This window comes from Lynx rufus, unplaced genomic scaffold, assembly GCF_022079265.1.
Source record: "Lynx rufus isolate CCGP_SWC_20201006 ecotype Redwood Valley unplaced genomic scaffold, mLynRuf1.p SCAF_5, whole genome shotgun sequence".
Taxonomy (NCBI): Eukaryota; Metazoa; Chordata; class Mammalia; order Carnivora; family Felidae; genus Lynx; species Lynx rufus.
In genome coordinates, this window is record NW_025814867.1 from 134,819,047 (window position 1) to 134,836,877 (window position 17,831).

General features: G+C 35.9%; 2 pseudogenes; both read left to right on the top strand.

Annotated features, from left to right (window-relative positions):
• Positions 1-14,823: 14,823 nt before the first annotated feature.
• LOC124527378 (uncharacterized) lies at positions 14,824-14,922 on the top strand (annotated as a pseudogene).
• Positions 14,923-16,310: 1,388 nt separating this feature from the next.
• Positions 16,311-16,840, top strand: LOC124525998 (synaptobrevin homolog YKT6-like; annotated as a pseudogene).
• Positions 16,841-17,831: the final 991 nt, after the last annotated feature.

The following is a 17,831-nucleotide window of genomic DNA, read 5'->3' on the forward strand; positions in this document are numbered from 1 at the left end:
CAGCTTTTAAGTTATGGCTGCATCTTATGCAAGTTGATACATAGCACCGAAAAACAATGAAATGTCCCATTTTGTTTTATGAAAAGGCAATATTATCATCTCAAAGATTATCAAGTTATAACAATTTGCCATAAAATAAATATAGACTCTTTCATTAAATACTAGAATATAAAAAATTAAATACCACACACAAATAGAGTTCATGCAAAAAATATAAATATGACTACTAATGAGTTAACATATTATAATATTGATACATTCCTTAAATATATTTATTATAAATGAAAAACTATTGCCTGTATTATTCTCAGAAAATAGGACTAAAATATGTTCTTCGTGCATAAAAATAATTATATTAGGCAAACAGCTTACATCACAATAACAGAATAGCTCCTCCTATTGAGGTTCTGTGAAATGCTACTGAGGCAAAAAATTAATGAATTATCACAAATAAAATAGCATCTATATACTGATTTTAGAGTAGGAAATTCTGCATGGGTGAAATGAAAGTGGCACATGGATGGGACAACCAGAAGTGGCACTCTCTATTTCTCTAAAACACTAAATATTCCTGACCTCCCCAAAAAGTAAATTAGCTCTCTGTACCAAGACTATAAACACACTACATCTTATATCCTAGAGTTTTCACAGAAAGAAATTAATCATAGGAAATATTTCATCAGTGCATGTTTTGAGCAAAAAAAAAAAAAAAAAAAAAAACAACCTTGGTAACATAAACATAATATTTAAAAAATATATCACCGTAAAATGTTACTTTGACTATCAATGATTTGAGAAATTCTTAAAGATAAAGTCAAACAAACATTTGCATACCAAATACAGATTTTCAGTTTTACAAAATTCTTATTCTTTCATTTCTGTTTGCAAACCTGCCCCTAACCCAGCGTCCCACAGCAACCATGACCCATTAATTCTTCTAATCCATAGAGAAAACATTTTGAAATAAACAACCAAAAAATAGGATGTAACCCTTTTTTACAAGCAGATCAAAACATGCCTGGTTAAAACTTGCCACACACTGAACAAAGTCCAAGCACTTCCTTCTGCAGGCAAGGAGAAACTCTGAAGACTGATCTGAGGGAAAGAGCAGCCAAAACACAATAGAGTGCATAGAGCATACACCAAAACACTTCCTGAAGCACCAGGACCTGGACAGTATATGACCTCTTCTTAATATAGGCTATACTCTCAGGAGCAGAAACATAACAGACTTCTTAACACACAAAAGACAGAGATCTAGACAAAATGTCAAGACTGAGGAATTTATCCCAAAAGAAAGAACAAGAAGTCATGGGAAGGAATCTAATCAAAACAGATATAAGTAACATGCCTTAATCATAATTTAAAACAATAATGATAATGATACTAGTAGTTGGGCTTGAGAAAACCATAGAAGACACTAGGGAGTCCCTTACTGCAGAAATATAAGACCTAAATATTAGGCCAAAATAAAAAATGCTATAACTGAGATGCAAAGCCAACTGGATGTACTGACAACAAGGATGGAAGAAGCAGAGGAATGACTAAGTAATATAGAAGATAAAATGATGGAAAATAATAATTTTCCATAAAGGAGGGCTGAAAATAAGAGGGAAAACAAAAAAATATTGGGTCATGAATGTAGACTTAGGGAACTCAACAACTCAATAAGGCATAATAACAGTCATATCATAGGAGTCCCAGAAGAAGACAGGAAACAGGCAGCAGAAGGTTTATTTGAGCAAATTATAGGTGAAAACTTGCTTAATCTGGGGAAGGAAACAGACATCAAAATCCAAGAGGCAAAGAGAACTCCCATCAAAGTCAACAAAAGTTGCTCCAAACCAAGACACATCATAGTAAAATTGCAAAATGAAAAGATAAGGAAAGAATCCTGAAAACAGCAAGGGAAAAGGAGTCCTTAACCTACAAGGGAAGACACATAAAATCTTTCTACAGAAACTTGGCAGGCCAGAAGGGAGTGGCATGATATATTCAATGTGCTGAATGGGGAAAAATACACAGCTAAGAAAACCTTTTCAGCAAGGCTGTGATTCAGAATAGAAAGATAAAGAATTTCTAAGACAAATAAAAACTTAAAGAATCCATGACCACTAAACCAGCCCTACAAGAAATACTAAAGGGGACTCTTGTAGTGGGAAAGAAAGGCTAAAAGCAACAAAGACTAGAAAATAACAGAGAGAATCTCCAGAAACAGCATCTTGACAGGTAATACAGTGGCACTACATTCCTATCTATCAATAATCACTCAGGCAAATGGACTAAATGATCCAATGAAAAGACATAGGGCATCAGAATGGGTAAACAAACAAACAAACAAACAAACAAAAAACAAGACCCATCCATATGTTGCCTATGAGAAACTTATTTTAGACCTAAAGACACCTCCAGATTGAAAGTAAGAGGATGGAGAACCATATATCATGCTAATGGATGTCAAAAGAAAGCAAGAGTGGCCATACTTTTATCAGACAAACTAGATTTTTAAACCAAAGATGTAGCAAGAAATGAAGAAGGGCACTGTATCATAATAAAGGGATCTATCCAACAAGAAGATCTAACCGTTGTAAATATTCATGCCCCTAGTTTAGGAACACCCAAATATATAAATCAATAATAAACATAAACTCATTGATAAGAACACAATAATAATAGGGAACTTTAACACCATAGTTATAGCAATGTACAGACCATTAAGGAAAAGATCAACAAAGAAACAATGGCTGTGAATGACATACTGGACCAGATGCACTTAACAAATATTTAGGACATTTCATCCTGAAGCAGCAGAATACACATTCTTTTTGAGTGCACATGGAATATTCTTCAGAATAGATCACATACTGGGTCGCAAATCAGGCCTCAAAATGTACAAAAAGGTTGATATCATACCACGCATATTTTCAGACCACAATGCTATGAAACTTGAAGTCAGTCACAAAGAAAAAATTTGGAAATACCACAAATACATGGAGGTTAAAAACATCCAATTAAAGAAGATGTAAACAAAGTGCATGGAAGTAAATGCAAATGAAAATATGACAGTCCGAACCTTTGAGGTGCAGCAAAAGTGGTCCTAAGAGGGAAGTATATAGCAATACAGACCTACCTCAAGAAACAAGAAAAATCGCAAATACACAACCTAAGCTTACACATAAAGGAGCTAGAAAATGAACAGCAAATAAAGCCTAAAGTCAGAAGAAGAAGGAAGTAATGAAGATTGAGCAGAAATAAATGATATTATCAGCACCTGGGTGGCTCAGTCAGTGAGCATCTGACTTCGGCTCATGTTATGATCTCGCAGTTGGTAGGTTTGAGCCCTGTGTAGGGCTCTGAGCTGACAGCGTGGAGCCTGGAGCCCTCTTCAAGTTCTGTATCTCCCTCTCTCAAAACTAAATAAACATTTAATTTTTTTTTAAAGAAAGAAATGATAGTAGAAACAAACAAAAAAAAAACAGTAGGCCAGATCAATGAAACTAAGAGCTGGTTCTTTGAAAGAATTAATAAAATTTATAAACCTCTATCAAGACTTATCAAAAAGAAAAGAGACAGGACCCAAATAAATAAAATCACAAATTAACGAGGAGAAATCACAACCAAAACCATAGAAATACAATTATAAAAGAATATTATGAAAAATTATATGCCAACAAATTGGGTAAACTGGAAGAAATGGACAAATTCCTAGAAAAATATAAATGACCAAAACTAAAACAGGAAGAAATAGAAAGTTTGAATAGACCCACAACCAGGAAAGAAATTGAATCAATAATCAAAAATCTCCCAACAAATGAAAGTCCAGGGCCAGATGACTTCCCAGGGGAGTTCTACCAAACATTTAAGGATGTGTCAGTACCTATTCTCAAACTGTTCAAAAAAAAAAAAAAAAAAGAAAGAAATAAAAGGAAAACTTCCAAACTCATTCTATGAGGCCAGCATTACATTGATTTCACTTGATTTCAGAATCAAAGTCCCCACTAAAAAGGAGAATTACAGGCCAATATCCCTGATGAACACGAATGCAAAAATTATCAACAACATATCAGCAGATTGAATCAACAGTACATTAAAATAATTATTCATCACAATCAATTGGGATTTATTCCTAGGCTTCAGGAATGGTTCGATATTCACAAATGAATCAACATGATACATCACATTAATAAAAGAAAAGATAAGAACCATATGATTTTCTCAATAGACGTAGAAAAGGCATATGACAAAATACAGCATCCGTTCCTGATAAAAACCCTCAACAAAGTAGGGATAGAGGGAACATGCCTCAATATCATAAACTCTGTATATAAAAGACCCATAGCTAATATCCTCAAAGGGGAAAAACTGAGAGCTTTTCCTACAGTCAGAAACAAGATAGGGATGGCTACTCTCACCATTGTTATTTAACACAGCATTGGGATTCCTAGCCTCAGAAATGAGACAAGAAAATCAATAAAAGCATTCGGATAGGCAAGGGAGAAGTCAAACTTTCACTATTTGCAGATGACATGATACTCTATGTAGAAAACCTAAAAAATTCCACCAAAAAGTTGCTAGAACTGATACACGAATTCCGCAAAGTCACAGGATATAAAATCAACAAACAGAAATCTGTTGCATTTTGATACACCAATAATGAAGAAGCAGAAAGAGGAATAGATCCCATTTATAATTACGCCAAAAAACACAAGATACCTAGGAATATACCTAACCAAAGAGGTAAAAGATCTGTACTCTGAAAATTGTAAAATGCCTATGAAAGATACTGAAGGTGACACAAAGAGAAATACATTCCAGTCTCATAAATTGGGAGAACAAATACTGTTAAAATGTCTAAACAACCCAAAGCAATCTACATATTTAATACAATCCCTATCAAAATACCACCAGCATTTTTGGCAAAGCTAGAGCAAACAATCCTAAAATTTGGATAGAACCACAAAAGACCAGGAATAGCCAAACCACTCTTGAAAAAGAAAGGCAAAGCTGAAGACATCACAATTCTGGACCTCAAGCTACATTACAAAACTGTAGGGATCAAGACAGTGATCAATACTGGCATAAAAATAGTCACACATGAATCAATGGAACAGACTAGAAAACCCAGAAATGTACCCACTACTATGTGGTCAACTAATCTTTGACAAAGCAGGTAACATTATCCAATGGAAAAAAGTCTCTTCAACAAATGTTTTTGGGAAAACTGGACAGCAACATGCAGAAGAATAAATGTGGACAACTTTCTTGCACCATACACAAAAATGAATTCAAAATGGATGACAGACCTAAATGTAAGACAGGACACCATCAAAATTCTAGATGAGTACAAAGTCAGCAACCTCTTTGACCTTGGTCATAGCAACCTTTTACTACACAGGTCTCTGGAGGCAAGGGAAACAGAAGCAAAAATGAACTGTTGGAATTTCATCAAGATAGAATGCTTCTGCACAGCAAAGGAAGCAATCAACAAAACTAAAAGACAACCTACAGAATTGGAGATCTTTCCAAATGACATATCAGATAAAGGGTTAGTATCTAAAACCTATGAAGAATGTATCAAACTCAACACCCAAAAAAGTATATAATCCAGTTGAACAATGGGCAGAAGACATGAACAGGTGACTCCAAAAAGATATACAGATGACTACTGGGAAGCCTGGGTGGCTCAGTTAAGCATCCGATTTCAGCTCAGGTCGTGATCTCCTGGTTTGTGAGTTTGAACCCCACATTGGGCTGGTTGCTGTCAGTGCAGAGCCCGCTTCAGGTCCTCTGTCTCTCTCTCTGTGCATCTCCCTATCATCTCAAAAATATATTAATTAATTAAAAAAAAACAGATGGCTAATAGATACATGAAAAGATGCTCAGCATCACTCATCATCAGGGAACCACAAATCAAAACCACAATGAGATACCACCACTTCACACCTGTCAGAATGGCTAAAATGAACAACTCAGGAAATAACAGATGTTGGAAAGGATGTGGAGAAAGGGAAACCCTCTTTCACTGTTGGTGGGAATGCAAACTGGTGCAGCCACTGTGGAAAACAGTATGGAGTTTCCTCAAAAAGGTAAAAATAGAACTACCTTATGACCCAGCAATTGCATTACTAGGTATTATCTAAAGGATTCAAAAATACTGATTCAAAGGGGCAAATATACCTCAATGTTTATAGCAACACTATCAACAATAGCCAAATTATGGAAGGAGCCCACATGTCCATCAACTGATGAATGGATAAAGAAATTGTGGTATATATTTACAATGGAGTATTACTCGTCAATCAAAGAATCTTGCCATCTGCAATGACGTGGATGGAGCAAGAATGTATCATGCTAAGTGAAATAAGTGAGTCAGAAAAAGACACATACTATATAATTTCTCTCATATGTGGAATTTAAGCAGCAAAACAGAACATATGAGAAGGGGGAAAAAAAGAGAAGCAAAGTATAAGATACTCCTAACTATAAAGAACTAACAGGGTTAATGGAGGGGAGGTTGGTGGGGGATGGGCTAAATGGGTGAAGGGTATTGAGAACACTTGTTGGGATGAACACTGGGTGTTGTATGTAAGTGATAAATCACTAAATTCTACTCTTGAAACCAATATTACACTATATATTAGAATTTAATAAATTAGAATTTAAATAAAAACTTGAAATAAATTAAAATAAAGAAAAACTGAACCCAAGATGCTAACAAAGAGTGAGTTGGAATAGGGATGATAAGGTTAATTTAAATTCTTTTTTTTTTTATTGGCAATATGCAATCACTGTTGGCTAATATAATCTGAAAGAAATGTATAAAAATCAAACATCATTTAAGAAATGGGATATGATTTGTCTATTTCAAACTATGTTTTTATTCTAACCATATTTTAATGCTTCTCTCTTTAAAAAAATTTTTTTAAATGTTTATTTTTGAGAGAGACAGACAGAATGTGAGCGGGAGACGGGGCAGAGAAATAAGGAGACACAGAATCTGGATCATGCTATCAGCACAGAGCCAGATGTGGGGCTTGAACCACAAACGGTGAGATGATGACCTGAGTGGACGTTGGATGCCTAACTAACTGAGCCACCCAGGTGCTCCGCTCCCTTTTTTTTTTTAAACTTTTTTTTTTTAATGTTTATTTATTTTTGAGAGAGAGAGAGAGAGAGAGAGAGAGAGAGAGAGAGTGGGGGAGGGGCAGAGAGAGAGGCAAATACAGAATCCAAAGCAGGCTCTAGGCTCCGAGCTACCAGCACCTAGCCCGACGCTGGCTCCAAGTCACAAACTGTGAGATCATGACCTGAGCCAAAGTCAGATGCTGAACCAACTGAGCCACCCCGGCACCCCAAAATTTCTCTCTTTTTAAAGATATTTTCTATTATTTAAGCATAATCAACACTGATAACATTGTTACCTAATGTAATAGCTAAGAATTCAAACAAAGTTTTAAATAATCAGGTCACTATATACGTATATATTGCATAGATGTCAAACAAGATTCAAACAAAATAATAATTGCTGTCATTCTAAGGATTTGGATTTTTGTGTACAGATTAAAGATCATGTGTTTATAACAGTATTATGAAAATATGTTATGCATATTCTAAAATATATTTGTTTACAGATATGATTCATATATGTATATAGTTATTGTTTTTTGAAATCTGAGCTCAGACTTGTAAAGGCTACCATTATAATTCAGATATATTCCCTGAACTCAAGGAAATTATATTCTAGTAAGAAATCACACAATAGGGGCGCCTGGGTGGCTCAGTCCGTTAAGCGCCTAACTTCAGCTCAAGTCATGATCTCACGGTTCGTGGGTTTGAGCCCTGCATTGGGCTCTGTGCTGACAGCTCAGAGCCTGGAGCCTGTTTTGGATTCCGTGTCTCCCTTTCTCTGCCCCTCCCCTGCTTGCTCTCTCTCTCTCTCTCTCTCTCTCTCTCTGTCTCTGTCAAAAATAAATAAATAAACATTACAAAAAAAGAAATCACACAATATATCTATATAAAAGTATGTTAAATACACACACACACACACACACATTCAAGCACACATATATTTGTTATTAACCACTTTGATGGTGGTTGAATGTTGAAATGATGGTGTATCTCGATTTTCTTCTATTATCACCCTCCCCACCCCCCCCACCCCCTGCTTTCAGGGCTACTCTGACCTTGTATGTTACCTCTGGTACAAAAAGTTCACTGCTGCTCCTGGGATAGCCAGAGACTCGGCCTGGAGAAGCAAAGGCAACTACTATTTAAAGAAAAAGGCACAGCTTCATGCCAGGCCAGCGCATAGGCTGCATTTCAGGTTTTACTAGCCCACCCCACCAGGTACAGTGGAGAGGTACACAAACCACAGTAGCACATGCTTGCCACCCTGCTTCGTAATTGTGCTCATGATGGGTTATTACTTAATACTTCTGGGACCTACCATACTCTTGATTCTAATACTTTGTGGGATTATTAACTTAGTGTCCAGAAAAATATAATTTTATTTTTTTAATTATTTGCTATTGTAGAAATAGCCACAGGTACGATATATAATTTGGATAAAATAACTACAGTGACTTAGAAGTAACCAAACCTTGAGGTGCCTGGGTGGCTCAGTTGGTTAGGCGGCCGACTTCGGCTCAGGTCATGATCTTGCGGTCCGTGAGTTCTAACCCCACGTCAGGCTCTGTGCTGACAGCTCAGAGCCTGGAGCCTGCTTCATATTCTGTGTCTCCCTCTCTCTGACCCTCCCCTGTTCATGCTCTGTCTTTCCCTGTCTCGAAAATAAATAAACGTTAAAAAAAATTTAATAAAAAAAAGTAACCAAACCTTCATTATTCTGTTAATATGGATTTTAAAATGTAAGCAATGATTTAAAAGAAGAAAAAATCTCTGTTTCACAATTCAATTTCCATTTTTTTTGTTTATTTAAATTTTAGTTAATATACAGTGGATTATTGGTTTCAAGAGTAGAATTCAGTAATTCATCACTTATATACAATACCCAGTGCTCATCACAAGTGCCCTCCTTAATACCCATCACCCATCTAGCCCATCTTCCTACCCACCACCTTCTATCAACTCTCGTTTGTTCTCTTTTGTTAAGAGTCTCTTGTGGTTTGTTTTTCCCTCTCTTCTCTTTTTTCTCACCTTCCCAAATGTTCATCTCTTTGTTTCTTAAATTCCACATATGAGTGAAATCATATGGTATTTGTCTTTCTCTGATTGACTTATTTTGCTTAGCAAAATACATTCTGGCTCCATCCACATCATTGCAAATGCCAAGATTTCATTCTTTTGATGGCTGAGTGATATTCCATTGTGTATGTGTATATATCATATATACACACACACACGCATATATGTATTTTTATCCATTCATCAGTCGATGGATATTTGGGCTCTCTCCATAATTTGGCTACTGTTGATAATGTTGCTATAAACATTGAATACATGTACCCCTTCAAATCTGTATTTTGGTAGACTTTGAGTAAATACCTAGTGGTGCAATTGCTGGATCATAGGACAGTTCTTTTTTTTTTTGAGGAACCTCCATTCAGTTCTCCAGAGTGGCTGCACCAGTTTGCAATGCCACCAGCAGTGAGAGAGGGTTCCCCTTTCTCTGCATCCTCGCCAGTTTCCAGGATTATTTTAAATTAGAATTTTGGAGGACATTGGTCACAATGAATGTTTATGTTCATTAAGATTTGCCCTACTATTTATTATATCTGAAATTTCCTATCATATTCTGAGCTTTCTCAGAGGAGAAAGTTAGGAAGTCTTCTGGAATATAAATATGCTCAGAAGTATTGCAGTTTCCTAAGTAATTACTAGAGAAAATCCTAACAATATTTGGAGGGAATGGTAAACACAACTACCCAGTAGTATTGTTAGTGTCACTAATTAATACACTCGAACTTCTATTGGTCTTATAAAAATATCCCTTATCCAAAGTTAGAAAATTTTGGATACAGAAAGGAGAGCATCATTGTTTTTCATCAAAATATTATTTTCTCATGTTGAATATTGTGCTGTGTCTGTAAAGTTTTTGTACATATGATTCTATTTAGATGTAGTATATGATTATATACTAGTATTATAGTAGTATATGAGATGTAATATATGCATTAATTAAAAAAATATTTTTTCAATGTTTACTTTTGAGAGACAGAGCATGAATAGGGAAGGGGCAGAGAGAGAGGGAGACACAGAATCCAAAGCAGGCTCCAGGCTCCAAGCTGTCAGCACAGAGCCCAACACGGAGCTTGACCTCACAAATCATGAGATCATGATCTGAGCCGAAGTCGGGCGCTTAACTGACTGAGCCACCCCAGTAAAGCATTATTTTTAATGCATTATATATAATTTAAATATTATAAGAAATTTTGTTTTAAAAATTATTCATGGATCACAGAAACTGAAGGACTTAATCTTCTTTTAAAACTCACTTATATTTAGTTGCTGATTCACCTTCACATTGTTTTTACAAATAAGTTTTAGAATTATACTTTACAAATTTCCCTTGAAAATCATTTGCTCTGATTTACTGTAAAGAAGATGCCTATAAGTTAACATTTCCTGATTCATGAGACATAGGAATGCTCTTAAATGTTGCTTAAGGTAGTGATCTAATTTCTAGACTCCCTTAAGATAAGCAGATGTGTTTGTGAAAAAGAATCATTTATCTCTCCACTTAAGTGATTGAGAAAGGGATTGCTAGTTTGGTTTAGTATGTTGGCTTTTGTAGCATATTTAAGTGCTGGAATAGTTTCACCACTATGTCACTGTTTCTTCTGGAAAGGAAAATCATTGTATTTTAAGGCTCAAGTGACATTCAGACTGTGAAAAAGGTTACCTTGACTTTGAAAGTAAAGGTTTAATCAAGAGGTGTATTCTGTTCTTGAGCAAGGAAACCAAATTCAATATAGAAAGCAGGCAACTCTCTGTAAAATAAAATTTTAAAATTTTAAAAACTGTGAAATAAAATTTACTTTTATGCAATTTTACAAATGTACTATGCAAACAAAAATAAAATTAGTTTGCCAGAACTTGCATTCTGCCTTCTGCCACCAACTCAGTCCTGTAAAGGCATATCCCATGCCACTAATTTGGTCCTGTGTTGGGCTAACAGCTGCTCTCTTGACCCTGTTGTACAGTTCACGTTCTACCAAGAATCCTCCGCACCAGCCCCTCTGCCCCTGTTGCTTTCCCTTCACTACCAGCCACTCTTCAGAAGTGCGTGTGCATGACTTGCCGGCCTGTTATGTAAGCAGGAGGGAAGCCCTGGTTCTCTTGGCAGGAGGTACTTGAGTGAGGAGGTGTGTGTGTCCTTTTCTTTGATATTTAGCTGTTGTTCAACCAAGATTTTTGGTGGGTGTGTTCTTCATTTCAAACTAAAACCATCATTTTACAAGTGTATCCAGTTTCCTCTGATACTCAAAAGTGTGAGGGAAAAAAAATCGATCAAAATGGAATAGTAAACAGAATCAAGAATGGGAAATGAAAATTTAATCATGGACTATTTATCATCTTTTAATTTCTTGGTTATGCTGCTAACTGGGCCTTCATGGTCTCTGTAGTCACAAAGATTACACATGTCTTTGATATTATGCTGAATAAATACCCCTAGGTAATGGGGTATGATCTTGAAACACTATTGCTGTTAGATTATACGTTGTTAGCACTTTGACACAAGAGGTACTTGATATTTCAGTCAATGATCACTTCACTGAGCACTATTCTTTTCACCCTCTCATCATGTTGTAAACTGTTTTCTAGCTCAGGCAGGTAATAATTGATCTCAATAATGTGGCTATGTACTTAACCACTGAGTAGCAACCAGATGTGAGGGTATATTTCCAGTAAAACACTTGAATACTGCCCATGGTGAAGTGAGTCTAATGTCAGTTCTACCCTTGATGTAACAGGTGCTCTTTGGTGAGCTGTACTCTTTTAATGAGATTATTTGTAAGCATAATGGGGAGTATGGAAATGTGCCAACTGAAGAGTCAATGGGAGAGGAATAATAGGGATAATGAGTGGCAGGGAGAGAGAAACAGGTAGACCAAGGAAATCAGGCACACTGAGAACTCTGTAAAATCAAGTGAGTGAATTATAGCTGCAAGAGGATGTCTAATGGTAACTTTTGATGTGTTTTATACTCAAGAGTGTGAAAGTCACTTTATGCATTCTATTTTTGATAATTAAGAGTAATTTATAGGTTTGCCACCTTTCCTTTCTCCAGTGGCAAGCCTCCAGATCCTTTCTGTGCCGTCATGCTGTAGAGTGAAGTGACAAGGGAACACACATAAGCATGTTAAATTCTTAAGCTATTACCATCAAATACATGTTTTCTGAAATGACCTTGTTATATTTTTCTTAATTAACATACTTCTTTTTAGCAGAGATACTGAAGTTTATATCTGACTATAGTTTATGATTATGTATTTTCCTTATAAAAGTATAAGGAAGAGTCTAGCTTTAAGAGAACCAGAGAATGGATATCTAAAATAATTATTTTACAATATCTATATTCATCTTCCTATCTCCTGGATGTTTATGCATATAAAATTATTGAGAAACATTTATTGGATCATCTCCTCAGCACTTTTATCTCTTCCAGATGGTTTTTCTTTAATTGTTGTTTGTCAAACTATGATCCCCTTCCCTTTCTATAATTCCAAATTGTGGTATGTTTCAAGCTGTTGCTAATTAGTATAGTTTTAAATTTTGAACAGTGGTTGGAGGAGGAGATTATATTGACAACAAATATCAGGAATAAAACCTGTTGCTTGACGTCTATCAAGAAAAAAATGGAAAACGTGTCTAGGATAGAGAAGCAATGCCAACATGAAGGAGGGTTTTGTTGTTGGTTTTGTCTGTTTTTAAATTTTTCTGCATGTTTGGTTAGTTTCAATAGAATCAGACGTTGAGATGTAAAATCCTGCTTCCGATATTACATTAGAACTCTAAATGAATGCCTTCATCTTCCTGAACTTTAGTTTCCTTTTCTTTAGAATGAAGATTATACTTATTTCATAGATTTGTAGGTCACACCTAAAATGAAGTACTCTCTTCTTTGATTTATATCCCAAGTGTATTTCTATTCACATTCTTCTGCCTTGCTCCACCTCCCCTCTGACCCATAATGCAATGACTCAACAGGAAATTCTCCATAATAACAATTTGACAGATGTCATCAACATTGGCTGTGCCCTCTGCTCTCATGAATGTGAGGCTCAGTTTATAACAGCACAATGCCATCAACATGTAAAACAGCACATTATGAAAAGATCAGTCAACATAGACACACACACACACACACACACACACACACACACACACACACACGTACTTTTCTACATGTCTTTATCAAGTAAAAAATGTTTCACTTAAGGAGAAAAGAACAGGGGCGCCTGGGTGGCTCAGTCGATTAAGCATCCGACTCTTGATTTCAACTCAGGTCATGATCTCATGGTTTGTGAGCCTGAGAGCATGGAGCCTGCTTGGGATTCTCTCTCTCCCTCTCTCTCTGACCCTCCTGTGCTCTCATTCTCTCTCTCTCTCTCTCTTTCTCTCTCTCTCTCTCTCTCAAAGATAAATAAATAAATAAACTTTAAAAAAGGAGAAAGAATACCTAACATCTTATTAAAGGCATAAAAGTGTGATGATAAAAGTAGGCTAGTAAAGAGTCTGTGGAGTCAATCCTACTGCAGACTTCACATACAGAATAATATTGAAGTTAGATGAAGCCCTGTATGTAAATGATTCTTGTGTGTCATTTCCTAGGACAGTATCGTTTTTTTGTTGCTGTTATTGAATCAAGTATAAAGGCAAAACTCCTCAACTGTAGCTACAGTTTTCATGGGAAAGCCAATTACATAAAATAAGACTTCAGTTTCTTATGTTAGTAGTTAAAAATTGAAACTATAGACATCTGGGAAAGCTGCATTGATATTTACTGCTAAATTGAGATCAAAGTTGAACTAATTTTTCTCATCTTTTTTTTTCAATATGCAACCGAGTAAAAGAATGTGTGCCATCTATATACATTCATTTTTTTCCAAGATAAAAATCAAATAGCTCATTGGTGTTTTAGAACAACAATTTAAGTTTTTTTTTAAATTAATAAAATTGGGAAGAAGAAATGGTATCCTTATATATAAAATATTTTCCATTTTCTAAAGGTTAATTTGACATGTTTTACCACAAATTCACTGTTTTAAACCTTAAAAATAACTTGTAAGTAAAAATATAGTTAAGCTTTAGCTTTTGAAAAAATACAAAATACTACTGAGAATGGAATCCAATGATAGTATCATTTTTCCATCTATCCACATAACATTCAGTCTTTAAAGGTACTTGAGGGGCGCCTGGGTGGCTCAATCAGTTAAGCGGCCGACTTCGGCTCAGGTCATGATCTCGTGGTCCGTGAGTTTGAGCCCCGCGTCGGGCTCTGTGCTGACAGCTCAGAGCCTAGAGCCTGTTTCGGATTCTGTGTCTCCCTCTCTCTGACCATCCCCTATTCGTGCTCTGTCTCTCTCTGTCTCAAAAATAAATAAACGTTAAAGGTACTTGAATCTGCACATAGTAGCTTTAATTGAAAGGGATAAAGCATGTTATTAAATCTGGCAGACTAATTTATCATATGCATTTATAACAAGCCCTTCAGACTATTTCATTCTTTTACCTGTCCAAAACCAACATGTTCCATAAGTTCATTAGACTTCTTTCCATATTATGTTTCCAAACAGGCACCATGAGATTAAATCTCAAAGAAACAAAAGAACGTATTGTCACAGAAGGAAGATAGAGTGCATGCTTTGGCAGCACATATACTAAAATTGAAATGCAGAGAAGATTAGCATGAGTTCTGTGCAAGGATGACACCAAATTTGTGAAGCATTCCGTATTTAAAAAAAAAAAAAGGAAGAGGGATATTGGAACTATATCAGCTTAATTTTCAAAACCCTTTTGATCAAATAACAATTCAAGTTTTGTAAATTTATCTCTGAGCTTAAATTTACATACAAATATGAAGTCTTAATACTGAAAGTGCATTTTCACATTAAAAATACCCTTTAAAACTTTTTAAATGACATTAAAATCTTTAGATATTTTTTAAGGCAGAAAAAGATCAAAGCACCTGTGTTGTTTCTTCCATTGGCATGTTGACTCAAATTGCTGTAAACTTTCCTATTTAGGTGAATCATTTTATAGAATTCTGCATAAAACCCATTATCAGAATTTAGGAAGAAAAGAAAATTTCATTGAGGAGCAAGAATTGGCACATTTTCAATGACTGGATATGATAACAAATGAGACCATCAGACTCATTTGTCATGGAATGTCATCATCCACCCTCATATTCCTATTTATTCCTCTTACTGCTGCCTCTTGCTAACTGTGGGAGGACAGCCCCTGCATATGGAAAATCCTGAGGTATGTGGGCAATGGTGGCTTTGCAGTTATACAGAATCATTTCAGCAAATAAAATGGCATGAACAGTATTTTCAAGCATGGTCACAATGTAATATTTAAAATGCTTCTATTTTTGTTCTTTTCATTTATTTATTCAGATTAATTTTCTCACAAATACTATTATCCTGAGCACTGTGATAGATGTTGGCATATAATCAGAAAAATGAGGCAAAATACCCATTTCTATGGAGCATCTGGTTGCCTGCTGTCCCCATGTATGCTCACTCTGTCCTATTAGAAGTAGGAAAATCATTAAAATAATTGTTTTTCCTGACTTATTTATAATAATATAGTTTTTACAAGGATAAAATGACTTTATGTAGATGAGACATTTAAATTCCTTTCTTGGTCCATGTTAAGTGTTAAAAACAAGTGTTTTATATCATTATAATTAACTCTTTATCAAAGATTTGTTGATGAAGATAATACAATAATTTTAAATTTTATCTTTGATAACCTGTTACTTCTTCTTTTGATTTTCACAAAGAAAAGTTGTTTACCTAACCTAATCTAACATTCACCATTAACATTACTTTATTGTGGGAAATTTTTTTAAATGCTTTTCATCACACGGAAAAGAGCTAGAAGTTTCAGATCTTCACAGAGCAAATTAGACAATAAAAAAGTATATCTACTCCAAAATGCTTAATATTGAGGCATTTTAAAGTTCAGAGCAAACTGTGCCAAATGTTTATTTTCTTAAATTACTTGATAAATCATTTTTCAGGTGGTGTTTTCAATAGGTCAGACCCATCAGCAGCCTGAGGCAGTCCCCTGGGGCGCTGGTCCCATGGCTCTGGGGCAGGGTTGGGGGACACTGCACCATGAAGCTGTATAGCCTTAGTGTCCTGTACAAAGGCAAGCCCAAGGTGGTGCTGCTCAAAGCCACATATGACATGTGCTCCTTCAGCTTCTTCCAGAGGTCCAGTGATCAGAAAGTCATGACCCTCACAGATCAACGGGCTGTGGAGCACTCAGCATAAGGCAGCAGAGCTTCTGTCCAAGAACAAGAATATCTGTGCCACGTCTACGTGTGAAACCACAGTCTTGCAGGAGTGGTCATTGCAGATAGTGAATTGCCGCCCTGCATGGCTCTTACCTTTCTAGAGAAGGTACTAGAAGAATTCTCCAAGCAGGTGGACAGTCTAGAGTGGCCAGTCGGATCTCTTGCTACCATCCACTAAGCAGCCCTTAGATGGCAGCCCCAGTAGACACAAGAACTGCTGAGAAACTAACCCCATGACTAAGGTACAGGATGGAGCTGACCTGGTGTCCAAATCCCAAGTGCTGGGAACAGCCTAAAGCCTTCTATAAAATGGCCCAGAAAGAGAACTCGTGCTGTGCAATCATGTGATGGCATTGTGCAGAGGCTCCTGTGCCGAAATGCCCCAGTCATTTGCATCAGCACTGCAGCCCAGAGAAACAGAGCCACTGTGGGAAGATCCACGTAGAAACGCTCTCATTTTTCTCTTTAGACCCACTGGCAGGACCTAGGGGTCATGGAAGGGCCTGTAACACTTCAAATTTACATGTCTGGTAATTTTTGGAAAGATCCATGTGGGGTCCTCAGAGGTGTATTATTGGGCCAAATGAAGCCATAAACTCTGAGTGATTAAAAAATTTTTTTGAACAAATAAATCATGCTTTATTTAAAAAAAATGAACTTCAGCCATCACAGCAAGATCCTCACACACACACATTTGAAACAAGGATTTTCTGCTGTGACTGAATAAGTTTACAAACATGCAGTATCAATACGAAGAAATTAAAAAAAAAAAGAAAACCTGTTTTTCATTCCTGATACAGTATGTCTAACAAATTGACAATTGACATGGAAAACATAGTATTTAGCCAAGTTATTCTATCAACAGTGTTAGCCTGCCTAGATAATTCAAGTTCTAAAGACCTCTCTTCAATAACAGATGGCCAGTGATAGTCTGAGCAAAATAGTTAAATTCCCCAAGCAGTGCTCTTGGCTTAGCCAATGTATACACTGTCTTAGTTTCTTTGGAATAAAAATTTACCCAATGGAATTTTACAAGTCTGTAGATGAAGTAGATTTCCCAAGAGTACCATATTTTCCTGATTGGATCCAGAGCAAAAAATCAGATACAGCTATAGGGATGTTGCATATAGAGTCTTTGTTCTCTGCACTTCGATTATCACCCAGAAGTTTTCTGACTTTATTAATTTGATGAGTCATCAGTTTCACAACTCATCAAATTTGCAGCTTTGTGGGAACTTCTTTCTGGATTTCTCCATAAAAGAAAGAGAAGGAAATTATTGGAATCAGTTTTATAAAGTTGTGATTTTTCCCTAAGCAATATTATTTTAAGTGTAATTCT